This window comes from Scardinius erythrophthalmus (genome assembly GCF_964197995.2).
Source record: "Scardinius erythrophthalmus genome assembly, chromosome: 2".
NCBI lineage: Eukaryota > Metazoa > Chordata > Actinopteri > Cypriniformes > Leuciscidae > Scardinius > Scardinius erythrophthalmus.
The window spans coordinates 38,488,033-38,514,596 of NC_138222.1; the positions used below are offsets into that span (position 1 = coordinate 38,488,033).

Genomic DNA, 26,564 nt, shown 5'->3' on the forward strand with positions numbered 1-26,564 from the left:
ATCACAAGATCCATTTTTCTATAGCTAAGCAGAAATCAAACATTTAAACATTTATAGGTCATCCTGTTAAAGATAGGCCACCAAAGTCACTCTCCCAGACTTCAATTAACCTTCTGGGCTGTTAGCCTACTGTCTGCAGAAGCTCGGGCTTTCTCTCCCTCCCTCACTTTCTCTTCATCTCTCTCCCTCTCTCAGTCATGAGGTCTTCACATAAGGGAATACTGGAAAGAGAGGGGGAGACGGCTCGTTTGATTCCAATAAAAGAAAACTGAATGTGCTTTTGAAAGAGTTTGTCATTTTGTAGCCAACCTCTTTCCTTTGTCCTTCAGTGATAATTTTCCCTGACATTCAAATCACATTTTTGATATTTGCTCTGTATGATGGGAGATAAGATGAAAACAGCCCATGAAGTGTACTGGGAGCTGTCTGTACCCTTGTGAGGGCGCTTAGGGAGTTTGGTCTTAATGCATTGAAGAAAAGGTCTGCCTGGTGTTAGAAAGATTTGTGCTGGTGCATTTTTACACATGAGGCTGAGTTTAGCAAGTCATCATCAGTGAAGACATTTAAGGTGTGCATGAGCATATGGGATTCCAGAAGTGCAATGCTATAAGTGTAGCCTTTGTAAGTCTCAAGAGAGTTCTTCTGTCCACAACTTTACCTCAGCCATAGTATTTGTGCATGCCTAGAGACAAATTACTGAATAGCTACTGAGTGTTTTAGAGATGTCAACATGAAAAAGACTCTAATCCTGTAAAGAATTAATATCTAAATTATCTCAAGATATGATGATGCTCCATAGAGTTGGTTCTAAAGGGAACTGTATTTACTGTATGCTATACAGTTTAAGAACTATTGTAAATATTGATAAAAATAATATGCATATTATAATATACACACAGTTTTTATAATTTTCTAGTTAGTAAATTAGGTATATTAAGGTTTGAAACCTGTTAGGTAAGCTTCTACACTGTGTGATTTTTTTTAATAGTTGTGCTTTCTTGTATATTCATACAGTGTATTATTAATAGGGCCGTCAATTTAACACGTTCATTTTCTGTGAATAATTATTTTTTATTTTTTTTAACTCAAAATTATATGCCCACTGAACCGTATTTAACATCCCTACCGTTGTAGCCATACTGCTATTAAAGGCAACATGCAACACTTACTAAGGACAGGTGAGGCTGTTCTTGTGTTCAAAAAAGCTGGAGTGCAACAAAAGAAAGGGTCTGGAGATGCATGTTCCAAACTACCTCAGGCATCTTAAAATTGTTTGGCTGTGTAGAAGTTCATCTGTCTGATGAACCTGCACAAAGACAAACGATTAAAAAAACAGTGTGGATGGATTTTTTTTTACTTATCGAAGTTATAGAATATTAATGAAGTTCATTCTGTGAAAACTTAAAAGTAAGTTCAGAGAACATTCATAGCCTGATCTCAGAACAAGAAAGTGTCTGTATGTAGTGTGCATGCCTGTCCGTTTTAATGAGCGGGGAAATACATTTTGAACACAGCTTATGCAGTTGGGAGGGATGAGAACGGCTCAATAAAATACACACCAGAGGTTGAAGCGATGGGGGGAGTAAAAAAAGCTTTTTGACAATGTTAATCCAGGCAGCTGCTCTGAGGCTACCAGGGGGTTTTTATCATCTCTTCAGATGTTGGATCATAGGGAGAAAGAAGCTTTCCAAGGGTAAGCAAAGTCAGGCAAGCCCTTACTGTAACATCAACATACTACAGCTACAGACAGATTCTGCGCATTCTCACAGGGGTTTGTTAAAGCAGAATGGTACTACAACACATTGAAACAGATTTTAAGGAGACTGATTCTCATAGTTTTACTGTCCTTTGGTAAACTTTTCACATACTATGGCAAGCGTTAAGGTCAACTGACAGCACATGTTGATTATCACAAATATTTGATTTACAGGGAGGCACTTAAAAAGTTCTTACTAGAACCAGGAATATTGAACATATTAGCCCGGTTCTGTCAACACTGCATTGGCTCCCTATTAAACATTGCATACATTTTAAAATCTTGCTAATTACTTACAAAGCACTAAATGGTTTATCTCCTCAGTACTTGAGCGAGCTCTTAACGCATTGTAGTCCTTCACGTCTATTGCGATCTCGAAATTCTGGCCAGTTGAAAATACCTAGAATATCAAAATCATGTAGATCCTTTTCCTATTTAGCACCCAAACTCTGGAACAGTCTTCCTAGCCTTGTTCGGGAAGCAGACACCCTCTGTCAGTTTAAATCTAGACTAAAAACACATCACTTTAACCTGGCTTACATACACATAACACATTATCACATTTCTATAATTTACATCTGTTAAAGGATTGTGAGGCTGCATAAATTAGGTCAACCGGAACTGGGAACACTTCCCATAACACCCAATGTACTTGTTACATCGTAAGAAGAACAAAATTAACGTTAATATTAAGCTGCTTTTCCACCGTCGGGTGACACGGTTCTAAGAACGATAAGGAACGGTTCAAGTTATGTTTCCACTTGAGCCTGGTACGGCACAGCATGATTACAAACCGTTCTCGGCCCGGATTTCTCAGCGCGATTGGCTAACCGTGCTGAACGATGCTGCTAGAATGTGTTTAGAGATGTCGCCACTTAGGATTGATCACTTGTCTGTTGCCTGGCTACCAGTTTCTCTGTTGCTGGTTAAGCCCGCTATTTGAGTGACGTAAACACAAATTAATAATAAAATTAAAAGAAATATCTGATCATCATCCATAATGCGGTCGCTATTTACATCTCATATCATCAGTAAACTGTTGTGTTACCAGGGCAACGACTGACACATTTGTATTACATCAGCCTCACAGTGGAAACCATATCTGTACCGGCCGGCCCTGATCGGCACAGAATGTAACGGTTAAGCAAAGAGAATGGTTTGGCCTGACGGTGGAAAAACGGCTTTAGTCTCTCTGTTTATCCCGAGGTTACTGTGGTCAGCCGTATCCAGTCCATCCAGATCAAATGTTGGACCTGCATCTAGACACGACCACAACGAAGCCATGAAGGTCAGCAGAGATCCTGTCAACTAGACAATCCCCTGTGAAGGCCTTGTCGTCACGACGGCCATCGGCACAGATCCCAGCAAAGACCACAAGAACCAGACAATTCCTCTGCACAGTCCCTATGACTAGCTTTGTCTCCAAACTGGCGTGATGAATCCAATCTTCAAGTAAAAGGAACTGGATGAAATATGTGAATGCTACTGATCCACAATCTGATTTCTGACTTGTGATGCAGCCTGAATCATAATCACACCGTGTTTGTTTGTTGGCCAGAGGAGAACTGACCCCCCGACTGAGCCTGTTTTCTCCCAAGGTTTTTTTCTCCATTAAGTTCCTTGTCACTGTCGCCTTTGGCTTGCTTAGTTGGGACACTTAATATTCAACAATATTATTGATTTGACTGCACTGACAGTCAATCTAGTTACATATGCTTTATAAGCCTTTGTTATGGCAAATAAAGTTTAAGTACTTGGAGTTACCACAGTTATAGTTGACAAAGGATAGCGTGGTGTTTTGTGTGAACGAATTATGAATTAATCATTTGTTGTGCTGTCGTTCTTATATTCATCGACGTTCATCATTTTCATTATAGTGAAGGGAGTACATATGAAACGATCTGTAACAGACAAAAATAGTGACACATGGTAAAAAACATTGTTACTCACACTTGTGTGTTTTGCGACATTACTGTCAGATAGTGTATATCGGCCCTGCATCATCTTTAATTTTATGTCTTTCTTAAAATATTGCGTTAAAACTGTCTTGTTTAAAAAAGAATCCGCAGTAAAGTGATGCAGACAAATGAACAGTGTCTTGCTGATGCATTCTGGTACTTATTTAAAAATAGAGCTGAACGATTAATCGCAACAAAACCGCACGCGATTTGCGATTTTCTTATGCGCAGCTTGTCAGTTGAGTGCGGCTGATTGGTAGTAAATACTACCCCATTTGAACGCCAGAGGGCGCTCTCACGCAAACACGATAAATATGCCCCGCCGCAGAAGTACAATAATGCGCATCATTCCAGGAAAACCCTATTGCTGTATAGCCTGACTACGTCAGACTTCGTACTTCCGCTCAATTTCAGTTCGCTTCTGTACTCAGTCTGAGATAGCGACCTATCTTCACGTTTTCCTCCGGCCTCAAAACAGCCGGCCAATCAACGAACAGAGGGCGGGCTGAGAGCCGTGACATAGACGCTGATTGTACCGTGTGTATGCGTAGATTTACTTCACATAATCTGCAAAAGTCGTTCACAGCCATGTTCACTCCGGTATTTCGCTCGATGGTTTTGTTTTCGCATCATACATGTGTTTACAGTGGAAGTTAGATGCGGCTGAGCCTGCGCATAACACACGTCATAACCAAACGTTATGTGATTGGCTTACGGATAACCAATGATTTTAAACTTCAGACAAGTGCCCCCCCGCGAGAAAGAAAACGCTTTTCAATTATGCCCTTCCAGACTCTGTCTATGAAGCAAAGCGAAGTAGCAGAGTTTGGTATTACCAGGCTAATCGCTGTAGCTGAATAAACAGAAGATTGAAATGCTTTGATTAAACATGACTTATACATACACGACTGCCTTATTCTGTGTAAGAAGGCACATCATCTCACAGAGTTTGGAGTAAATGCATGTTATTAAATGTTGTCTGTTGTTGGACGAGGTTCATAAATGCTTCTCATGTTTTGGAAAGATGTTTGACGCGTGTTGTTTTTTCAAATGCACGTTATAAGTGACTCAAACTCACAGTGCTTTCAGATGGAGCAGCGTTTACAGAGCCCAAAAAAATAATCGCAGCCTTTGCGATTTTAAAATCGCGATAAGCCATCTCGATTTAAGTGCGATTACATGGAAAGTGTGATTAATCGTTCAGCCCCATTTAAAAATAAAGTTCAATGCAAAGACTGTGTTTTTCCACAACTTGGCACTGCAAAACATCTGGTAATCTTCGGAAGCCTCTATCATTTATCTCGGCTGCTTGGATTCAAGAAAAGCAGTTTTTGGACTAACAAGGAAGTTTTGAGGTCTGAAACTATTGTTCCCTTTCAGTCGGGTAACGTTTGACTTAGTCGATCGTATACTGACTGTATGGGATAACGCCTAGTGAGCCTGATCACTCTGATTACTCTTAAAATCAAGCCAACAAGCTTTGGCAGGTGCGTAATCAACGCCCCGCATTACCCCCAATTTCCACCAGATGCGTAACTGCTGCGGAACGGCTCCGCTGCGTGACAGCTCCGTGTTCCGTCGTCCGTCAATACCCACCAGGTCCGGATTTGTTGCGGAACGGCTGCGGTCATGACTGACAGCTGACTTCACGAGACCCCATGTAATCTCGCGAATTCTGGTGTGATCGCGCGATATGTAATAAATTAATGTCTAAAATCCTTATTCTATTTATAACTTTACTCAAATTTAATATTTCATTAACGTTACAAAACATAATATCTGTAAATAAAGTTCTTCATGCTAATCAAACAATCCTGCAATGGCTACTTAATTAAAATTTTTAATGTGTTTTTAACCTGTATAGCTATATAACTCATATATAGCTATATAACTAATTACGAGTACATAACTAGCTATTTGCTTTCTATCTTTATTTCTTGGACAAAAATAGTGACTTACCATCCACACCAATCACTTCTGCTATAGTTTTCCACGCCGCATCCTTTTTAATGTTGTCCTTATAAAAAGGATGTGAGGGGTCATAGATGATGGGTTGATTCTGTACCTCAATAATCAGCATTTCTTCATCCATCGTGTCAACGGGGTTAAAACTTCAACAAGCCTGTCTCCGCCCATAATGACGTTTTCAAGTTGTAGTGTAGGGAAATATGAGCGCGGTGTATTTTATTTTGAAAATTAAACGGATCTTTTATTTTGTTTCTGGCTGTTCTGTTTTGTCACTCGACTTCCTGTCCTGCGCACTCTGCCCTGTAGTGCTGCGGAGCGCTCCGGCATCCGGCAAAAATAGAAGCTCTGCGTATCTGCTCCGGAGGGCTGCGGATCGCCGTAGTCGGAACGCAGCTGTACCGCATTCAGTGGAAATACACTCATTGACTTTAATGGAAACCTATTGACTCCGCCGCCGTGCCGGAGCCGTAACGCAGCCGTTACGCATCTGGTGGAAATTGGGGGTTACCCTGCAGGTATAAACACGGAAGTGGATGCACCTACCAGTTGTCGTTCGCTTTCGGAGCTGATCGGTTCATTCTGATGGTCTCTGATCGAGCGACTATACAACGAGTGTGCCAGTGTTCTTCTGGAAGACTCTTCTGGTGTCGGTGTTTACAGCAGTTGCAGCGGTGGTCGCGAGCTACGGGACCTCTCTTCAGCTGTTTCCACAGCATTTTCTTCTTAGTAAGAGTGTTTTGTTGGCGCGGTTGAGGGCGGAAGTAGTGAGTGCTTCACTTTCGATTGTTGCTGCGGTTGTTCCCCTGTGTGCTCCGGCACTGGTGACGGGTCCCATTTCTAAAAGAGCAAACACGGTTGTGATTTGTGTGTCTCTTTCAAGATGCCATTTCATCCGTGCGTTTCTGGGTGCGGTCGGTCTCTGTCGTCCTCTGATGGCCACGAGAGCTGCGTCCCGTGCCTAGGCATTCAGCACGCTGAAGCGGCTCTTGTGGATGATTCATGTCCTCATTGCAGGGATTTGATCATCTCGGTGCTAAGATCAAGACTCGCTTCTGTTAAACGGAAGTGTAGTCCCCGTGCCTTTGCCCCATTCTAGAGCGCCCCCTGGGTTAACCTCCCAGGGGAAACCTGGAATGCCGCAGGGTATGGGTGATCTGAGAGTTACGGTAAGGGGTAATCCGCCCGGCATGGCCCCGTGGATCCCTCCCGTTTCTCAGGCATCGCAGCCGGGGGAAGCTCAGCAGGAATGCGCCGGTCCCTCTGTGATGGACCGAGTGGACATTTCTTTTGGGGCGACTCCGGACGATGGGATGCCCATCGCAGCATCAGAGGGGGAGCTTGATTTGACGGAGGAAGACTCAGTGCTGTTGCCCTCCTCCTGGAGGGTGGCAACGCCGATGTTGGATCCTGAGATGACGACTATGCTCAAGAAGGCCGCCGAGGCGGTCGGGCTCGTGTGTAATACTCCACCGCGTCCCGAACCATCTCGGTTGGATGATTGTTTTTTTGGAGCGGGCCGGTCTGGTTCTCAGCCCGCCGCTCCGGTACCTTTCTTTCCTGAAGTGCATGAGGAGCTCACTAGGTCGTGGAAGGCACCTTTCTCTGCCAGAAACAGGCTTGGTAGCTCCTCCTCCCTCACTACCCTCGATGGAGGTGCGGATAAGGGTTACGAGGCGATCCCCCCAGTGGAGCGGTCTGTTGCGATGCAACTGTGTCCAGCGACCGCTACCTCCTGGAAGGGAGACCCTCGTCTCCCCTCTAAGGCCTGTAAGTTCTCGTCTGCTTTGGTGGGCAGAGCTTACAAGACCTGTGGGCAGGCCGCATCTTCGCTGCATGCCATGGCGTTGCTTCAGGTCCACCAGGCCCAGGCACTCATGGACATACACGAGAGTAGTGCAGATCGTGAGCTCATGGGTGAGCTCCGCACTGCAACCGATTTGGCCCTCTGGGGTACAAAGGTTGCAGCTCGCGCGATCGGTCTGGCGATGTCCACCTTGGTGGTCCAGGAGCGCCATCTCTGGCTCAACCTGGCGGATATGAGGGAAGCGGACAAGGTTTGGTTCCTAGACTCCCCGACTTCCCAGGTTGGGTTATTCGGCGACGCGGTGGAGAACTTTGCCCAACAGTTCTCCACTGTACAGAAGCAGATGGAGGCCATCCGGCACATCCTTCCCCGACGGCCTGCTGCTGCCTCCACCTGGCCGTCGGGGGAAGATCCTCCGCCTGCCTGTCGCCGAGGGCGTCCCCCTGCGGCCGCCTCTTCTCCCGCTGAGCATATGCGGCATGTGGAGGTGAACTTGGTTTACATGTTCCTCAGGGGACATGTCCGGTCAGTGTTGGGGTGAGAAAGGGTCCCACTGATTAATTTCAGAGGCTCCCGGGGCATGTGTGAGACACAGCCATCCTGGATGGTTTCCTCCATGTGTTGACCACTTCAACATTGACTTTATGACCAGATTCGCTAGTGGCCATGGCAGAGTAGCACACTCACGTGGTGTGCTACCAAACCCTTAGCCGTGTACAGGTCTTGGTTTTCGAGTCAGTGACTCTAGACCAGATCTGGGGACATGAGCGCAGGGGCCATGTATTACGGGCATGTAGTCAGTTAAGTTGGGCGTGTCAGACTACATTGGCGTCTTTTCGCCTAGAGTTTCAGCGAGGATAATTCAAGGGCTACCGGACTAACTTCTTGTTTGTTTGGGGACCATCAGAAAGGAGGGCGGTTCCCTGTGCGATGGTTGGCCCACGTGGGAATGTGTGGCCATCATCTTGGTGGAAGTCCAAGGTGCACCGTGTCCACTTGTGTTAAGAGTCCCTCCATCTGGAGCGTGTGCTCTTTCCTAAGCGTCGACATAGGTGCCTCGCTGAACAGATATTGTGTTAGGGGTTGGGCGACATTACACTAATGTGTACTGAACTCACGGCTTAGTAGGCTCCTTCATTGAAGTCAGCCTCACTTAGCCTGAGTTTAGTGTCGGCTTGTTACGCCATTCCCCTCCTTGGACTGGATGAGTGCGTAAATTTACTCTGGTGAGTTCTACAGAACCCTATTGAGTTCCTCCGAGCCCCCTGTCGGTAGTAGACGTGGCGGAGCCTCTGATACTAGTCCTATCACTTGTATGCTTGTGAAACTAGTGTTAGGTGGGGCCCATATGTTGTGATCCCTACGGTGATCCCGTATGTGTATTTCTCTACGGCATGCTTCCTACGGTAAGCTCGTATCTTCCTTCGGCAGAGTCACCTCTGCCGTCATTGACTGGTTGTGTCCAACCCCCCACCCCCCCTCTGCGGCTGGAGCCACCTCTATGACATCCCATATGTTGTACTACCCGCTTAGGCGCCTGGTCCATATGTGTTTTCCACATGTTACTCTCATGTAGATGTAGCTTTGCAGCGTAGACCTCTCCTTCAAGGTACGCTTTCCCAGTGGTCCTATGAAACAGCAGTGACTTCCTAACCAAAGCTCGACCGTCCGCCATGCGGAGGCTCTTGCAGCTTTGTGTTTAGGCACTGGAAGGTGGCAGTAGTAGTGGCGTGTTAGAGGATCCCATACAGTCGGTATACGATCGACTAAGTCGAACGTTACCCAACTGAAAGGGAACGTCTCGGTTACCAATGTAACCCTCGTTCCCTGAAGGAGGGAACAGAGACTTAGTCCCCTTGCCACTTCTACTGGACCACCACTGACTGGGGCACGATCTGCTCCTCAGCGAAAAACAACTGGTAGGTGCATCCACTTCCGTGTTTATACCCGCAGGGTAAGGTGGGGCGTTGATTACGCACCTGCCAAAGCTTGTTGGCTTGATTTTTAGAGTAATCAGAGTGATCGGGCTCACTAGGCGTTATCCCATACAGTCGGTATACGATACAATTCCCTTCAGGGAATGAGAGTTACACTGGTAACCAAGACGATATTTATATAGAACAATGATCTCAGGGCTGTACGTAAACTTTTTTTTTTTTTTTTTGCACATAGCACTGGTGCTACACAAGTTGAACATTTTGTAGCACAGGCCACACATTAATTTTCCTATAAATCATTAGAAATGTCAAAAGTTTTATTATGAACATGAACACGAAATTATTTCAGTCAGGACCACTTCGCCAAGTATGGATAAATAGATTTATTGCGATAATATAGCATACAGTTAGTGTTGGCGGTATGGATCTGTTCTGGGCAAAACTCCCACGCCTGTCCATGCAGCTATGCCTGGACAGAGCGGGAGAGCAGCAAGGCAAACCCCCCATGGGGTACAGAACAGAACCAGTATATGCATGATTACAATCAATTACATGAGTTGAAATGAGCAATTACATATGAAATACAATACATAATAGAAAATTTGCCAAGATTACACTGTAAAGAAAACAAGTGATCAGAAAGATGAAGGTTTGGTTAGGAGGAGTTGGGGTTTGAGGAGGGAGTTTAGATGCGAGCAGCCAGCTATGTGGGAAATGCTGAAGGAGTGTGAGATTTATGTGTGCCGCTGAGATAGATGTCGACAGTGGATTGGACCACGTCATGAACAGCTGGCTAACAGCTGATGCGGGCTTGGCTGATGTGGCCTGCCTGAACTAACGCGATGCTTGATTATGATTTAAATCTGCAATGGTAATATCCTAATTTTTGTCAGGAATTCTTATGCATCCACTGAGAGAAAAAACCTCCTGTACACTTCTCTATACTGGAGAAAATGTATGGATTTGTATGTTTTCTTAAAATTTCTTTAGAGAGAAGCAATGTAGTAAATATGAGTACACACTAATGTCTGTTTCATTCATACTCATAGCCCTAGCACAGAAAGTCCACAAGTGAGACTCATAGAAGTCATGAAACTTATGATGTTCCAAGAAATCCCTTATTATAGTATAGTATTAGTATAGTATAGTATTAGTATAGTATAGTATAGAATAATAGTACTTACGTTTTACAAAGGCATCCATCGATTATTGCTGTTGCAGAATAAAATGCAGATAATGATTTTTTAACTAACTGAAACATTAAGACAATAAAAATACAATAGATATAGTTTATCTGTTTCCTTCTAGACATCTTGGGTATTTTCATAAGAATAAAGTACACTGCAATGCTAATCGACATTTATCACTGTACAGAATACTATAATATAATTTCTGCATCATTCTATGATATGAAGCCACGTCAGATCACAAAATTACGTTTTTTCAAACATTTGACTGATGTTAAGAAGTGAGTTTGTAATAAAAACATGTCATAAATATTTATGTTGGACAATAGGTTTGTAAACGCTTCCCATTATTTGGAAAGATGTTTGGCACGTGTTGTTTTTGACTCGCAGCGCTTGCAGTGATGGAGCAGCATTTGCTGTGAACCGATCGATCCGCTCTGATCTCATTGCAGTGCTTCACTGTGAAACACGCTGCACATATACTTATTTAATGAAAACTTTGTGATTTTATAATCCCACTAATCGCGATGTCAGTTTAATTTTAGGTTAGTCAACTAGATTAACCTCACATACAAACAAGCACACAACAAAGTCTCACTTTGTAAAAAAGCAGCTCTGTCTCACACACATGCAAAACTGTACCGCACGTATGGAACTTTTGAAAATGTGATTTCTCAACTCATGACCCATTTAACTTATCGAACTGAGAATATTCCTTTAAAGTAATTATTTCTTAGATTTCCCCGCATCAAAGGATGGAATTGTACCATGCAAGTCCTACATGTCAGTTTACATTCCTGAGTTCAGCAGCTGCCTATGGGAGCAGGAAGTCAGTGTATTGATGCATGCCGTTGTCTGAGAAGTGTATATTAAAGGACAGCTCAAGTCACAATAGCCTCTCTCTTTCTCTCTGTATGGGCATCCCCTCCATCCCATAATAGCCCCTTGCTCTCACTACGACAGAGGTTAATGATTCTACCCCTGGCCTCGGATGAGCGAGTGATATTTTACCTCTTGCAGGAAGAGGGTGATATATGGAGACTGCAGTTGTTTTGGGGGTTTATAAATTAAAGGAATAGCCTGTATTGGCGGGCAGGATGATGAAATAACAGGCACTTTAGGTAATTCCTCTGATAAAGCAGTCTGACCCCCAAGCAGGGTAGAGGATGATAGAATCAAATGTTCTGGTAGAGGTCAGCCGTTGGAGCATCAGTCTAGTCAAGCCATTACAACAGAAAACAAAGACCCAGCACCTGTCAAAAGAACAAGACAGGTGGGGGCAAGAGTCTAAGGTATCCTTGTCTTTTCCAAACCAAATGAGATTCTTTTTACCTTTTCGAAGAGCCGAGACAGGGTCGACCTATAGGTTTGTAGTGCTCAGTGTTAGAGCTCAATTCTTTTAACATTAAAAACATTTGTAAAAGTATTGCACATGTGCTGAGTGATTTCAAGAAAACGGCATTTTCAAGAAATTGGATTTTATAAACAAATCAAAATAATTGCATTCAGTGAATGTGAAAATTAGAGATTGTGATAATATGTGAAGAAAATATTTATCAAAATGTAATGTTTAACTCAATGTGCTACTTCATAATTACTTACTATATTTACTAGCAATTTCTGAGTGAAAAATTGTTTCAAAGTAAATCCTAGACCTTTTTTTGGAATAAAGAAAGAAAGAAATAACGTAAAAGTGAGTAAATGCTAAAATAGTTTTAATTTTTGGCTAAACTCTATTTTTACAATTGAAGAGAAGAGGCTCAGAACTTTAGTAGACATTTCTATCAGCAGATTGTTGTATCAGAACGGTGTCATAAAATATGCTTAAAATGTAAATCAAACGGCACTTACAGTAACATGTGTACATAATACAAAAAAACAGCATTCAATTGATTGTCTTACTTTTGACTGTAATAGATCTCAGCAGGAGCTGGTGTGTGTGCGTGTGTGTGTGTGTGGTGTGTGTGTGTGTGTGTGTGTTTGATGGCAGGATGTTAAACATTCAGAATGATGATTCTGCATCACTAGTACTAAATAAATGAATAAATATGTGGACGGAAGACAGATGACAAACGCCAGTACTTTTGCTAACCCATTAGCAGTTGACAGCTCTGGTGCGGGCCCAGGATTCTGGTGGGCATGAAACCTGTATATCAGCCTTATTACACCCCCCACTTCCTGACCTGCCCTTCTAATTCATCCATTATAGTTTGTCCTGTCAGGGGCTCTTGTTTTATCGCTAACTAACTCAGGCATTACGGTCTTGATTTACGGTGGCGATTGAGTGCTAGCAAATCATGGAATATTTTCATTGATTACCACAAATTGTCTAATCTGCGCTATGTTCGTAGACCTTGATTGGGTGGTGCTTACCGATTGCTTCCCGCTAACTTAAAAATCAATCAAGGGACACAGTGGGCAGAAGGCTGGATGGATCCGGTTCCAAGCCGGTGAATCATCCTCAATCAAATTTGTTGCAAATTTAAATCCATAAGTCATCAAATGAATTCTAATTTGTATGATGCCTACATATGCACTTTCCCAAGAAGCTGCCGAGAGAGCATAATCTATGGCATCTCTGCTGCGTGCTTAAATGCAAGTGCTTAAATACGGCACATTATCATTGTACTGTTTGTTTTATGTAATGTAACCAAAATCTTCAGAAGCAAGACTCTGTAGTTAAGAACACAAATATTGTTTTTAAAGGATGGGCTGTTTGATAAGTGATGTTTGAGTGGAGGTCTTTTTTCTTTTCTTTTCTTTTTTTTGCTCTACAAGCTTTAAAACTTTGCCTTGCACTTTTACTCATTGACAGCAGGTGTCATGGACACTAATTATAGATCACAAACAGGTAGAAAGAAGATTCAGACAAACAGCATGCAATCCCATCTCATTTATATCAATGCCTCAGAGAGTGAGACATGTCTGGAGGGGAATCTAAAGAGCGTCAGATGCATCTTCCTGAGAAGTTAGCAAGGTTAGGGCATGTTAGCACCTCTGAGATGCTTCAGCAAGTAAAACATACGCGAGTAGTTGTGTGTGTTTGATATGAGGTGCGGATGACAGGTGGTGAAAGGTGACCAACTCCAGGAGGCAGCTCACCTAGCCACATATTACCATCACTGTCATGCTCCCAAACATTGTATTTGTTTACTGAGCCTACTGAGCCTTGGGCTTTATGAAGACATATCCAGTGACAGTAAATCAGAGCCTTTTATTGATAGCAGAACTGAGAGACGGACTGTGGGATCTTCAGATCATGGATCACTTCTCAGCCTTCACAATTGCATCATCTAAAAGCTTAGTAATGACAGACACCAACAACATCAAGCAGTCGGAATCATTCTGAATTTCAAAGAGAGAGACGACAGACAGGCATGTCACATCCCAGAGTGCGATTGACTGCGAGAAAGACAGAAATAGAAAGCAGTAATTGCACAGTAATTTCACCCTCTCCACTCAGTAGATTGTGGGATCGTTTTAAATAGGTGAGTCTGAGATGGAAATATTTTAACTTGCTCATTAAAAAGTAAGAATTCATATAACTTTGCCCATTTAGAGGTTTATAGATTCCAGGTTGAAAATGACCTTGAAAGAAGAGTGGACAAAGACATGATAAAAAAAGCCTCTTAGGGAAAAGTGTCTACATCAGTGAAACATCAACAGGAAATTAACCTAGTTTGATAGTAGGGGAAGAACAGTTTTTTTATGATTTTAAGAAACCAGTGGAGTCCAGAAAAGCATTTTGAAGTAAAAAGATCACTTTATTCAAAATACTGATTTACAGTGATTCTAGTACCAGTGTTTGTCATGAATTTATATTTACTGTACACATATTCCATTTTTAAGTATTACAGCAGCTATTTAGAACATTCCTTCTAAAAATATCTCAGGACAAGGAATTATCCATCATTATGTGGGAAAATTGGAGCCGTATTCCATAATCTGTGTTTCCAAACACCCACACAGCTGCAGCTTTGCACTGATTAAAAGTATATTCATGATTTGCTCTTCCTATTTTGTCTGGTGACATTAGAGTGTTGTTTATATTGTGTCTATTAGTGAATGCTGTTTGTCTATGACAAGTACATCCCTAGTGAGGGGTGTGCTGTGCGTTTGTGTTGTGCCTCCACATTTATCATTTTCCTGTTGTGACTTACTTTTGAAAACAGCATTCCTGTTGCTCAAACAGGCTACTGTGAAAATGAGACTACGAGATTATGTGTTTCCTTAAATGCAGCGTAACCTGCTTTAGGTCACAAAATGTAGCTCTTGCATAATACTTGTGAATCCAACAGACAAAAGTAAAAAGAATGACCAATAGCACTGATTTATGAAATATGGTCAACAGCGATGCTCTGTGTACATCAAAATAAGAATAAAATATCTAGTGCTGGTCAATAATAGCTTTAGTCAAGGACAAACAATGACATTATTGCAAAAATCAGTCACTTATTGTAAACAATACACTAAATATCTTATCATTATTGTACTATTTCTCTATACGGGTGTTTTAGATAAGGCGTATGGTGAGTCATCGGGGTCCTCATATACATTTTATGATTTTCCTCATGCAGTTTATATGTGCATTTGTGTTCTGATCCTCTGAATCCTTGTGAAGTAAATGTATGTGCTGTGAGAGGACGGGCTAATGTTCATCCCATCTTCCCCATCAGCTGCCTGGCTCATCAATAGATCCATCCACCCAATCAATGGCCTGCAGAATCACTCAAAGTGATCAGCCCAAGGCCTGCTCTATCCGCGCAGACAATCAGTATGGACATTCATCTTTTTAGTACACACACACAGGCCATTCGCAGCGTTAAGCAAGCGCACACACACATTTACACTCTCTCCCTCCCGCTGCGGCCAAAACATTAGCTAAAACTGTACAACATTGCCATTATGTGCGGATGCTTCAACCCAAGCACGGATCCCATTTTGCAAACGCAAATGAGTGTTTAAGGGTCTATTAAACCCACACACTGCCGAGCGATATGGTGCGTACACAGGTGTGTTCGCTAGATCATCCTTTTAAAGGCATCCTCTGTGTTTAGCGAAACATGTCCAATTCCCATTTTCTAATTTTTCCCATTCTCTAGTGTCTGCCAAATGCTTGTCCTTTTTGGGCTGAGGTGGAGCCCTGGTCATGACATCTGCTCCGCTGTCAAGCATCAAACATTAAACCCATCCCCCTCCGAGCGAAAGCCTAGCGTCCCCTCCGAATGCTCGCCTGTGCTGGGGAGTGATGGCTTCACCTTTTCTCCCCCAGGGTCATTATGTTAGTGGTGATAGAGTCCCTAGCTAGAGACTGCAGAAGAGTTAGTGAGGAAAGAAGAAAGACCAAATCTGAGTGATGGCCAGAGAGAAACAGAAATGGGAAGAGCGGAGAAGAAGTTTCTTTCTCCCTCTCTCTTGACTGGACAATACACCTGTTCAATGGTGAGGGGGCAAGAGTAAAAGAGTGGGACCGCCTGAGACAAATGAAAGGTGCAGTTGCTCAGTACACAGCGGAGATTGCTTATCGATCCAGATGGCAGTATTCAGGCGCGCTCGCGAGAGCCTGAGAATTTTCTGAGGGAGTTAATAACCAGGCAGCTCAGCTGTCCTGTCCAATTCAGCAAACGCTGACGCCTAATCACACCAGGATCCCTTTTTCTGCCCTCCCTTCTTCTCGCCCCTGGGCCGCGTACCTTCCATCCGTCCTTTTCAGCTTTACGCCGCTTTCTCTCGCTCACTTTCTATCTCTCTATCTCCCTCCTTCCCCTCCCCTCCCCTCCTCTTCCACTCGGATGGTTCGCTGAGAGTGATTGGACTGACAGCCTATAGAAGAAGGCTAATCAAATTGTTTATTATCAGTCTGAATCAATATGTATGGATTCTTAAAGGATCACAGACAGGCCTGAGCGTGAGAGGAGATCGGTGCAGCTGTGGGTTCGGGCCAGGCCCCTCTGACCAGAGCTCTTCTGTTTAAGCAACTTCACTCTTACTTAAGTCGTGACGACCCAGAGGGGTCAGCTGCTGTTGAGGGGGGAGAGTTAGACAGATTGGATATTCCCCCCAACACAACGCACAAACACATGTGCACCCTCCAGCTCTGAAAGTGTCAGCCCCAGCTGCATGATAAACAACCTGTCAATCAAATTACCAGGGAAAACAACGGAGCCTGAATGCGGAGCTCAGTCTCAGCTGGATGTTCGGGTCACGCGGACGTTGTCCGATGCCGTCTCGCTCAAAACGGGGGAAATTTTTGGAGGAGTCAGAGCGCTTAATCTACTTTTGGCCTGTAGATTGTACGTCTATAGCATTAAGGTCAGACACGGCCATGAGTTCCAGTGATTGTGGCGTGTAATTAGACAATGCCGAGGCACGCTGAGAGTGAGACATGTGCGGCAGACAGCGGCTTATTGTGCCCTTGGTGGTCTCATCTCTTACACTGTAATGTTTACGGAGGCGAATGCGGTTTATAAAAAGACATCAGTGCCATTCATGCAAATATACTACCACCTTTGCTGATTGCCATATCATAAAACACATTATTGTGTGATATTTGGTACAGATTAGATTCACACACATCTGATGGACAAACCTCTTTACAAGATGTGATTGGACCCTATAAAGAATGCTGCAGAGGCAACTCTGATCAGAGATATTGATCTGCTCAAATCACACAGCAGGGAGTCAAAAAAGTGAAACGTTTCTCTGTTACCGATAATTGGTATAATAAGCATGAAGAAGCGAGAGAGACAGAATAAGAGAGAGGGAGAAAGGCTCATCTGTGGCATGTCTGTTGACTCAGGGTGGGAATCAATAGGTCCAACAGTGACAGCCTCAGAAGAAATCAAAGATTACCATTAACACATTTACATTTACAAAATGGTGAAAGAACAGCACAATAAAATGGTTACACTTTTATAAACACATTTTGTTTCTTAATTATTATATATATATATATATATATATATATATATATATATATATATATATATATATATATATATATATAGTTTAATGCTCTTTAATGATTTAAGTTATCTCTCAAACATATGTATACATTACTTTTTAAAGGTCAACCACTAAGACTAAAGTTAAGGTTTGTTTTTTATGCTTCATTTGTTTTAGGCTACAGTATATGTTGTTAGATAGTAGGGATGAAATCTGACATTATAAAATGAGGGCATGCTCTGTGGCCCTGTAGCAGAACCAACACAGCCAACTTTTAACAGAGATGCTAATTACAGCTGTTTTATTCCATTTGGCCCTCTTGATCTCTGATTGGAAGCGGACATCAGAAACCACCCATAAGTGGCACAGTTGGCCTACATCTGATACAAATGTTGGCACAACCTTGACACAACATTGGCAAACTACCCATGCCTTTAACAATTCAGTTAAAGGGTGAATGCCAGGACAGTTGTACACCCCTGCCAGCTCTCTCTCCTCTCTTACTTACTTTAAAATGTACGTGAACACCACAGTGTTGCTTTCACCTTTTCTGAAATTTCTGATATGTTCTCTAACATAATTTGCAGTGAGATTTTGTGTGTCATACTAATTAATCAAGCATGCATACATGCTTAAAACTACACAAAATGCACACAATGACAGAATGAAACAACTTATAGTAAAGCATATATAGATAAATCTTTTGACAAAAATGCAGAATGGTTGTTACAGATAAATATTAACACACTGTAATTTTTTAGCTCAATTTTCCACCGGACAAAATTGCGCTTGTTAACTCATGATTTCTGTTCTGTGCGTCTGTGCGCACCAATCTTGCACTTCTATCTACTCCTCAACCAGACCACCTAGACACTTCGGGTTTTCGGCATTATGTTAAGGAAGGTCTAATCTCGGGAACGCACAAAAAAAATCCAGGAAAAGATCTCTTAGTGTTGTGATCCCATGAGGTGAGAAAATTGCGCTAAAACACTCACCGAGTTTTTATTACTTGTTTTATTAATATAGGATCTCCTTAAAATGGGATCTTCTCTTCTTTTTATATCAGACATTTTATTTCATTTTAAAAGTTTATTAAATGTAAATGAACCTTGATACAGTTTTATTATTGTACAATTTGATTTTTTATTATTTTATTGTTGTTACAACTACAGTATGGTATTTTGGCAGAAACTATAGGAAGCAGCAGTGATGACCCAGCAAAGAGTGATGAGAGAAAGGGGCGGTTAATATGATCCCAGTCTCGCACCAGGAAACATGTTCCCGGACATCAAAGTAGAGCTTTGCTTGAGGGCTGCCTGAAACCAGCTCTCCTCCAAACAACCAGAACACTGCTACACAGACCTGCTATTACTTAATATTATGATTAAAACAGCATGTTGTGTTTCAGCTATGCAACTAATTATGCGTTTAAGAGTGACATGTCTGTATTTGTATGCAGACATGAGTGTTATATGGAAGTATGTTGATGTCTGTGAAAACGCATAATGAGCATGTGTTCAGGAGAGTGTTCCAATAACCCATTCCTACATTAGGCTTAATTAATACACACTACTGGTTTGATAACTGAGAGTCTGAAAGTAGATCTCTTTAAGAGATACTTAATCCTACCACAGTCCTATCCTCTCTCACTCTTTCCCTATCTGTCTCTCTCTCTGTCTCTCTCCCCTTTCCAGTACAGGAAGTCTCCAGTGGACTCATTAGTACACTGTTCAACAATGAAAATTTCCCAGAGTTTAGAACCACTTCCAAGGTAAATGTATGCACTCATATATACATTCATTTCACACAAATAAACACACACACACACGATTTCGGATATTGCCATCTTTGTGGGGACATTTTGTCACCGTAATGTAGGGTTTTTACCAGGCCACACACACGCTTTACCAGCCATGTCTTCTTGACACATCCATTGCACTCCTTCATCCACATTTTTTTTTTCATCTTCTTCTTTGAATCCTGAAGCTGCCGTGCAAGCTAGCCTTTGTCTCATTCCCTTTTTTTTTTTTTTTTTTTTTTTTCTCTGAGAATTTTTTTTGCAATTGCTGGAAATAACAGAACAAAACATAATTTTAGGTCAAGTTTAAGAAACAGACTAGAACATTGCAACAAATAATAATGGGGAAATAAAATAATAAATTGGAACATAAACGAATAGATTAAAAAGAATAGAACAGAACATCCATTTAATGTAACAAAATGAAAAAGATATCCATTCAAATTGAATATAAATAGAATGGAACAGAATAAAACTCAAAGTGATTAGAATTTGTTTGTGGGATGAATTTATAACAGTTCTCTAATTCAGTTAAATTACAGTAAAATTGAAGGAATCATCAGAACACATCATATGTGATCTTGCTAATTGAACTGAATGCTTGTTTAAACAAAACACAGAGCTCTATGAGTCTTTATCGCATCACAATATTTTTCACACTTTGATGAATTAAAGAATAAAAGGGCGGGGTAGTGTGAAGGGATGTGACAGTTATAATTCATCTCAATGCTTCCTTTGATGTTTTAGTCTGATAAATAATAACCTCCCACTACCCATTTTCTCCAACACACACAAACACACACTCCCATTTCCTATGGACATACATATTATTTTCATTTAACCTGCCATTTATCTTCAAGTCTGAGTGCTAGGCATAGGTGTGTGTGTGTATGCACAGGAACCCGGCAGTGAATCAAATCAATTGATGGAGAAGTGAGCCGGCAGCCTCTGGGTGCTTACTGAGCATGAAATATTATGGAGATTGTTGTTTAAAGTGATCTCTTCATCATCATCAGCTCTGTGTGTGTGTGTGTGTGTGTGTGTGTGTGCGAGAGAGAGAGAGAGAGAGAGAGAGAGAGAGAGAGAGAGAGAGAGAGAGATGGAGCGATTCCCTGTGCGGAACACAGCTGTCATAACTCAATCAGCCGGATAATGTAGCACAAGTCCGCCACGTGTGCCGGATGCTCTCTCACACTCACACTCTCTTTCTTCCTTAAACACTGTGTTGCCCCCTCCAGCAGTCATAACCCGTGACGGCCACGCTTGTCACAGCTCATATCTTACACTGCCCGTCATACTCAATGATGGCCCCCTGTCACACACTCACACGAACAGAGCTTCATCCATGAAAACACTGGATCTCAAAGGGGCTATCACACACACATACACACACTGATCTTACACACAGCGCGTGTGATTTCTCATGCTGGATTATGCTAGTTACATCAATGTAGTGGGCCGTGTCAAACATGACAGAGGGCCTGAAGCTCTCCCACAGTGACGGTTGAGCACAACTCATCATATTTAAACAGCAGCATAACATGTACAATATCTCCCAGGTGAAAAACTGCTGTTACAGGGGTCAATGGCAAAAAAGAGTGTCCACAATAAAGAAAATGGTTATTAAAAAAAATATCTAGTTCTAAGAAATGTACTCTTCGCAAAAAAAAAAAAAAAAAGCTTTTATACCATTTTCAAAAACATTTCACAATCATTATTGTAATATCATTATTTCTAAGTTTAAAATATATTTTAAAGGTAAGTATTTAGAACAAACATCATGAATAATTAAATTGAATTGACATTTCATTTTTACACATGACTTGACAAACCTGAACTAACCTTGCCTTGTCATAAAAAGGATATTATTGACCTTGACATAATCACGAGGATCTACAGGGTCCTCTCTATGATATAATTCCCTGTTTTATGTTTTTTGTTTTGTTTTTCTGCTGGCAGGGTTATTGGATCTCACAAGTTTGTTTTGGAGGACTCTTTTTTATTTTATTTTATATTAATAAGAAATTATAATTAAAGATTGTGCCAAGCTGCTTAAGATTTTCATTCCAAGATTGTTTTTCATGAGCAATGAAAAAATATCAAAATAAATTTTAATTCAAAAATTATTTTTGAATATTTAATAGACAAGACAAAATAATGGGTATCATGTATCTGACCCAGAGTAAAAGCAATGCATTTAAAACCTGCTTTCAAAATAATTACATATTGAATTGTTTAGTCAGATTATAGATTGGCCAACTTAAAATCAAACTGATCTACTTTATCCCAGCATGGCTGTTATTTTATCTCAGCTGAACACTCAGAGGTCACGTCCCCTCTGCAACTACTGTTCTGACCCATGGCCTGTGTGTTGTGTCCTGCTTAATGGTCCATTCCACAGCTCGGTCCAAAAGAGAGGGCTGCATAATTAAGAGTCACTAGATCGCCCATCCGCTGTTCTACCCGTGTCCGTTACCGTGCTGACTGATATTACATCACTCTGGACGTGTCCTGGATACGGTAGCGGAGAGAGTCTGTTGCTGTGTGAAGATAGCAAGAGGCATCAAACCATGATGGCAGAATCATGACCTAGTGCTAGGAGAAGTCAAGGTCTTCTCTTAACTGTAGATATATTTCCAGCTAAACAAAACATTGACAAAACAAAATAAAGAAAATTGGGATTTGATATGAGAAGCAAAGGAACTGAATGTTTTGCTTCCTCTGTGGGCTTTTAACTGATAACTGTTTCTTCCCTTGTATGGAATTTAATTAGGACTAATTAGCCTTCACATCACTGTAAAACCCAAGAAGTTAACTCAACTCAAACCGATTGAGGAAACTGATATTGATGACTCAATATATATAAGTTCACAATACTCATATGTATTTATTTTTAAACTTAAATGGTTTGCCGCAATCAGTTTCCTCAATCGGTTTGAGTTGAGTTAACTTGTTGGATTTTACAGTGGCACAATCTCCACCTCAGGAGGTCAAACTGAATATTAAATTAGTCTTTTTTTATGTAATAATTTTTATTTTAGGTAATTACAATGACAAATAAGGATGTTGAAAAGGAAATTTGTTTTAAGAATCTAGTTAAAATGCAAGTGCCAAGAAATCGGATGTAGTTTTGAAAATCCTTTACACAATTAATAATAATAATGTCAAGTGTTGTAACCAAATAAACAGTACACCTTGAACAGATTGTGTACATATCTCAATTATTATTTATAAAAAGCTTAGGAACAGGACAATCTTTTAAAAACAGGACAATAGCTGAACTCTGCGTAAAGTTAAATGTTATAACACACATGTGCTAGAGGTGACATATAGGACGCAGACAAGCACCTGATACTCACTTCACCTTGACATATATTCCAGCCTCTTCTAACATGCTAATTATGAGAGAGAGAGTAAGAGAATGTGTAAAGAGAACTTCCTTTTATCAAGCATCACCTTTCAGTGGATGTTAAGAATGATTCCCAAATGTTGCCAGTATCAATAAAAGAATTTAAAGGAACTATTGTTAACTATGGAATAACTGTAGAAAAGTGGTTTATTTATGAACAAAAAACTATATCCACTTTAGAAATCAAAGATACTCATAATTTATGATGCTCAAAAAACATTTGTACAACATATACACTACCGGTCAAAAGTTTTAGATCGGTAAGATTTTTACTGTTTTTAAAACAAGTATCTTCTGCTCACCAAGACTGCATTTATTTGATTAAAAATACAAACAAAAACATTAATATTGTGAAATATTATTACAATTTAAAATAGCTGTTTTCTATGTGAATATATAGTTAAGTGTAATTTATTCCTGTGATCAAAGCTGAATTTTCAGCATCATTACTCCAGTCTTCAGTGCGCATGATCCTTCAGAAATCATTCTAATATGATGATTTGATGCTCAAGAAACATTTATGATTATTATCAATGTTGAAAACAGTTATTTACATTTTTATTTCATGATGCTATGATGAATAGAAAGTTCAAAAGAACAACATTTATCTGAAATGGAAAGCTTTTGTAACATTGAACACTATCGTTCAAAAGTTTGAGGTCAGTAAGAATTTTAATTAAAATTTTTTTGGGGGGGAAATAAAATAAATCAATACTTTTGTTCATCAAGGATGAGTTAAACTGATCAAAAGTTACAGTAAAGACATTTATAATATTAGAAAATATTTTATTTTAAATAAATGTTCTTTTGAACTTTCTATTCATCAAAGAATTTTGGAAAAAAAATTGTACACAACTGTTTTCATTATACATTGATAATAATAATGAATGTTTCTTGAGCATCAAATCATCATATTAGAATGATTTCTGAAGGATCATGTGACACTGAAGACTGGAGTAATGATGCTGAAAATTCAGCTTTCATCTGAGGAATAAATTACATTTTAAAATATATTAAAATAGAAAACAGTCATTTTAAATTGTCTTAATATTTCATATAATATTTTTATTATTATTGTTTTTTTTTTTATCAAATAAATGCAGCCTTGGTGAGCAGAAGAGACTTCTTTTAAAAACATAAAAAATCTTACCGATCTAAAACTTTTGATCAGTAGTATATATATATATATATATATATATATATATATATATATATATATATATATATATATATATATATATATTTTTTTTTTTTTTTTTTTTTTTTTTACTGTAATTATAAACACAAAGAGTGATAAGAAATGTCTGGTAACATTGTTTTTACAATACAGGTGTACCAATCTGCATTAATTCATGCTTAACTAATGCACAGATAATCTTGAGTTAATGTATGACTCATGAAGAACTAAACCATTCATTAATGATTACCGCATCAGTAACTAATAACGTGTCTATCTGGTTAATAGATTAAGTCTAAGTTAAAAGATTAATATATGAATTGCTGTTAATAAATGTGGTATCATGGATTAATTCCATATTAACATAGTTTAAACTAACAGTGTAAATGAATGTGCTAATTATCACAATAGGCCAAAGCCATGTATCTCAACTTCCATCCGTCTGTTTTAATGAATCATTAGCTAATGATTTGCACATAAATTATCATGTTATGACTTTACTTCTTGAGGCACATGACTTTGTAAGTCATACATTGACTCAAGATTATTTGTGCATTAATTAAGCATGAATTAATGCATATTAGTGCACCCATATTGTTAAGTGTTACCAAATGTATTAATGGCTGCTGAAAATTCAGCTTTGCCATCATAGGAATAAATTACATTTTAAAATACATAAAAAAAAAAAAGAAGCTATTTTAAATTGTAATAATATTTCACAATACTACTGTTGTTACTGTATTTTGATCAAATAAATGCAGCCTTGGTGAGACTTCTTTCAGAAACATTTAAAAAATCTTACCAACCCCAAAGTTTGAAACAGTAGTGTGCATGCATTTACTCCCCTTTATTTCTCCCTGCTTTTCTTTTTCTCTTTTCATTCATGAAAATGCAACACGCTCTCCTGCCCTCTTCTCTCAAAGTTTCAGTCTCAGCATACAGCTGCTTTCATTTTACATTCTCCTCTCATCCCTGCTGCTTGGTTGCAGCCACCGGTTGTTCCTCCAAGCGGAATGCTTTTTTGTCATGCCGGAAAGCCACTCTGTTTGCATTTGTGGCCTACTTGCAATCGGTTTAATAAATTCATCCTCTAAAGTTTGTCCCTCATTTTAAAATATCAAAGTCTTGTGCTACTATTTCCATCTCACTGATACACAGTCAACTACATTTCTTGCCATACCTGTTTTAATCACCCATAACAATAAAACAAAAATGTATTTAGAAGGATTAGAAGATGCTTGAGCTTACAGACATTACGCACTCTCACACTCTTTCTCTCTCTCACACACACACACACACACACACAATCTTGCAGAACAGCAGCAATTTACGAGCCTGTTATCTGTGAGTCTGTGTGTGTTCACGTCAGTGTCTGCATATGTGTCTTTGTATGCAGTCCTGTGTGTGTGTGTGTGTGTGAGGTCCTGAGAAAGTCTGAATTTCAGTCCTGTGTTCTGTCATTGCTCTGATAAAGATGGTGGAAACAGTGAGACTCACTGAGCAACCAGACTTCAACACTATCAATGGAAAGACCTGTGTTTCCACGCCAGCTCAAACAGTCCATCCTTAGAAACCACAGACGCGTAAGATAAGACCCTTCAGTTCAGGATGACTACAACCAATCTCACATTGAGTTACTTGAGTTAAAAACTCAAACAAGTAAACAAAAATGTATATCCCTGATGAACAAAATAATTTTTTGTCTCGCAGCCTGAAAGTGCCCAAAACCCTTTTAAAAACAGCCATCGGCCAGACCAGTCGGACAAACAAACTAGCCTAGGCTTCGCGGATAAGAAAAAATGTTGTTTGCTATTGCTGTGATCTCATGTGAGTGACAGGTTGTCTCGCCCTCGCGCCTGTAAACATCGTCAGAGAAGAGATGGCACTGCAAGAGGAAAGAAAGGGTATTTTGATTAAAGGTTACTAGGCAAATATATTGCAAATACTGCAATATTCCATAAAAAGGGGTCTCCACAATGGATGCATCTAAGTAGGGATTCCCATTATCCGTGGAAGGACAACAGATGAAAAGAGGGTCACATACACACTTGTGATTCATTGTAACGTCTCTTGCCAGCGGCCACCTGTTGCTGCTCTTAAGCACTACCTCATCCTGGCATCTCTCTCTCATCGTGTTGACTCTCTCTTTAACAGTCCTTCTATACTAACCTGATCTCCAGATGTTATCGTACTCAGAGTGCACTGTTACTGTCCACAGCTGGCCACCTACCACACTCAACTACCATTTATAGACCCTTCTGAGAAAAAAAAAAAACAGCCGTTTTAGCTTACCGCCTCTACGGATGATAGCCCAAACAATGCCTGCGTTTCTGCCTGTACAGAAGGTTTGTAAAACTAGAGGGCAATATCTTCCCTCCGAAGCACGGAAAAGATTTAATCACTCTGTGACTTTGGACATTTCCAATCACTTACAACGCCTTTTTTGATCAAATTTAATTAATGGACTGCAATTGCCCGAGCTGAAATTAGTAGCATTTAAATGCATCCATTTACTTGATTAAAGTTAGATGATGAGAGAAAGAGAGAAAGAGGTAAGCTAAGCCTGGAGGAACCGAGGAGAACAGTAAGAAAAGGAGAGGGGAGTCGGGTGTCAGGTGCACACAG

At 40.4% G+C, this 26,564-nt stretch overlaps 1 long non-coding RNA gene across 1 annotated transcript in view; it reads left to right on the top strand.

Moving 5' to 3' along the window:
- LOC308681037 overlaps nt 1–26,564 on the top strand; it is a 37,449-nt gene that overhangs the window by 8,015 nt on the left and 2,870 nt on the right. Inside the window, exon 3 of the long non-coding RNA XR_014028975.1 lies at nt 19,250–19,326. This is a non-coding gene — a long non-coding RNA (uncharacterized lncRNA). The remainder of the gene's footprint in view (nt 1–19,249; nt 19,327–26,564) is intronic.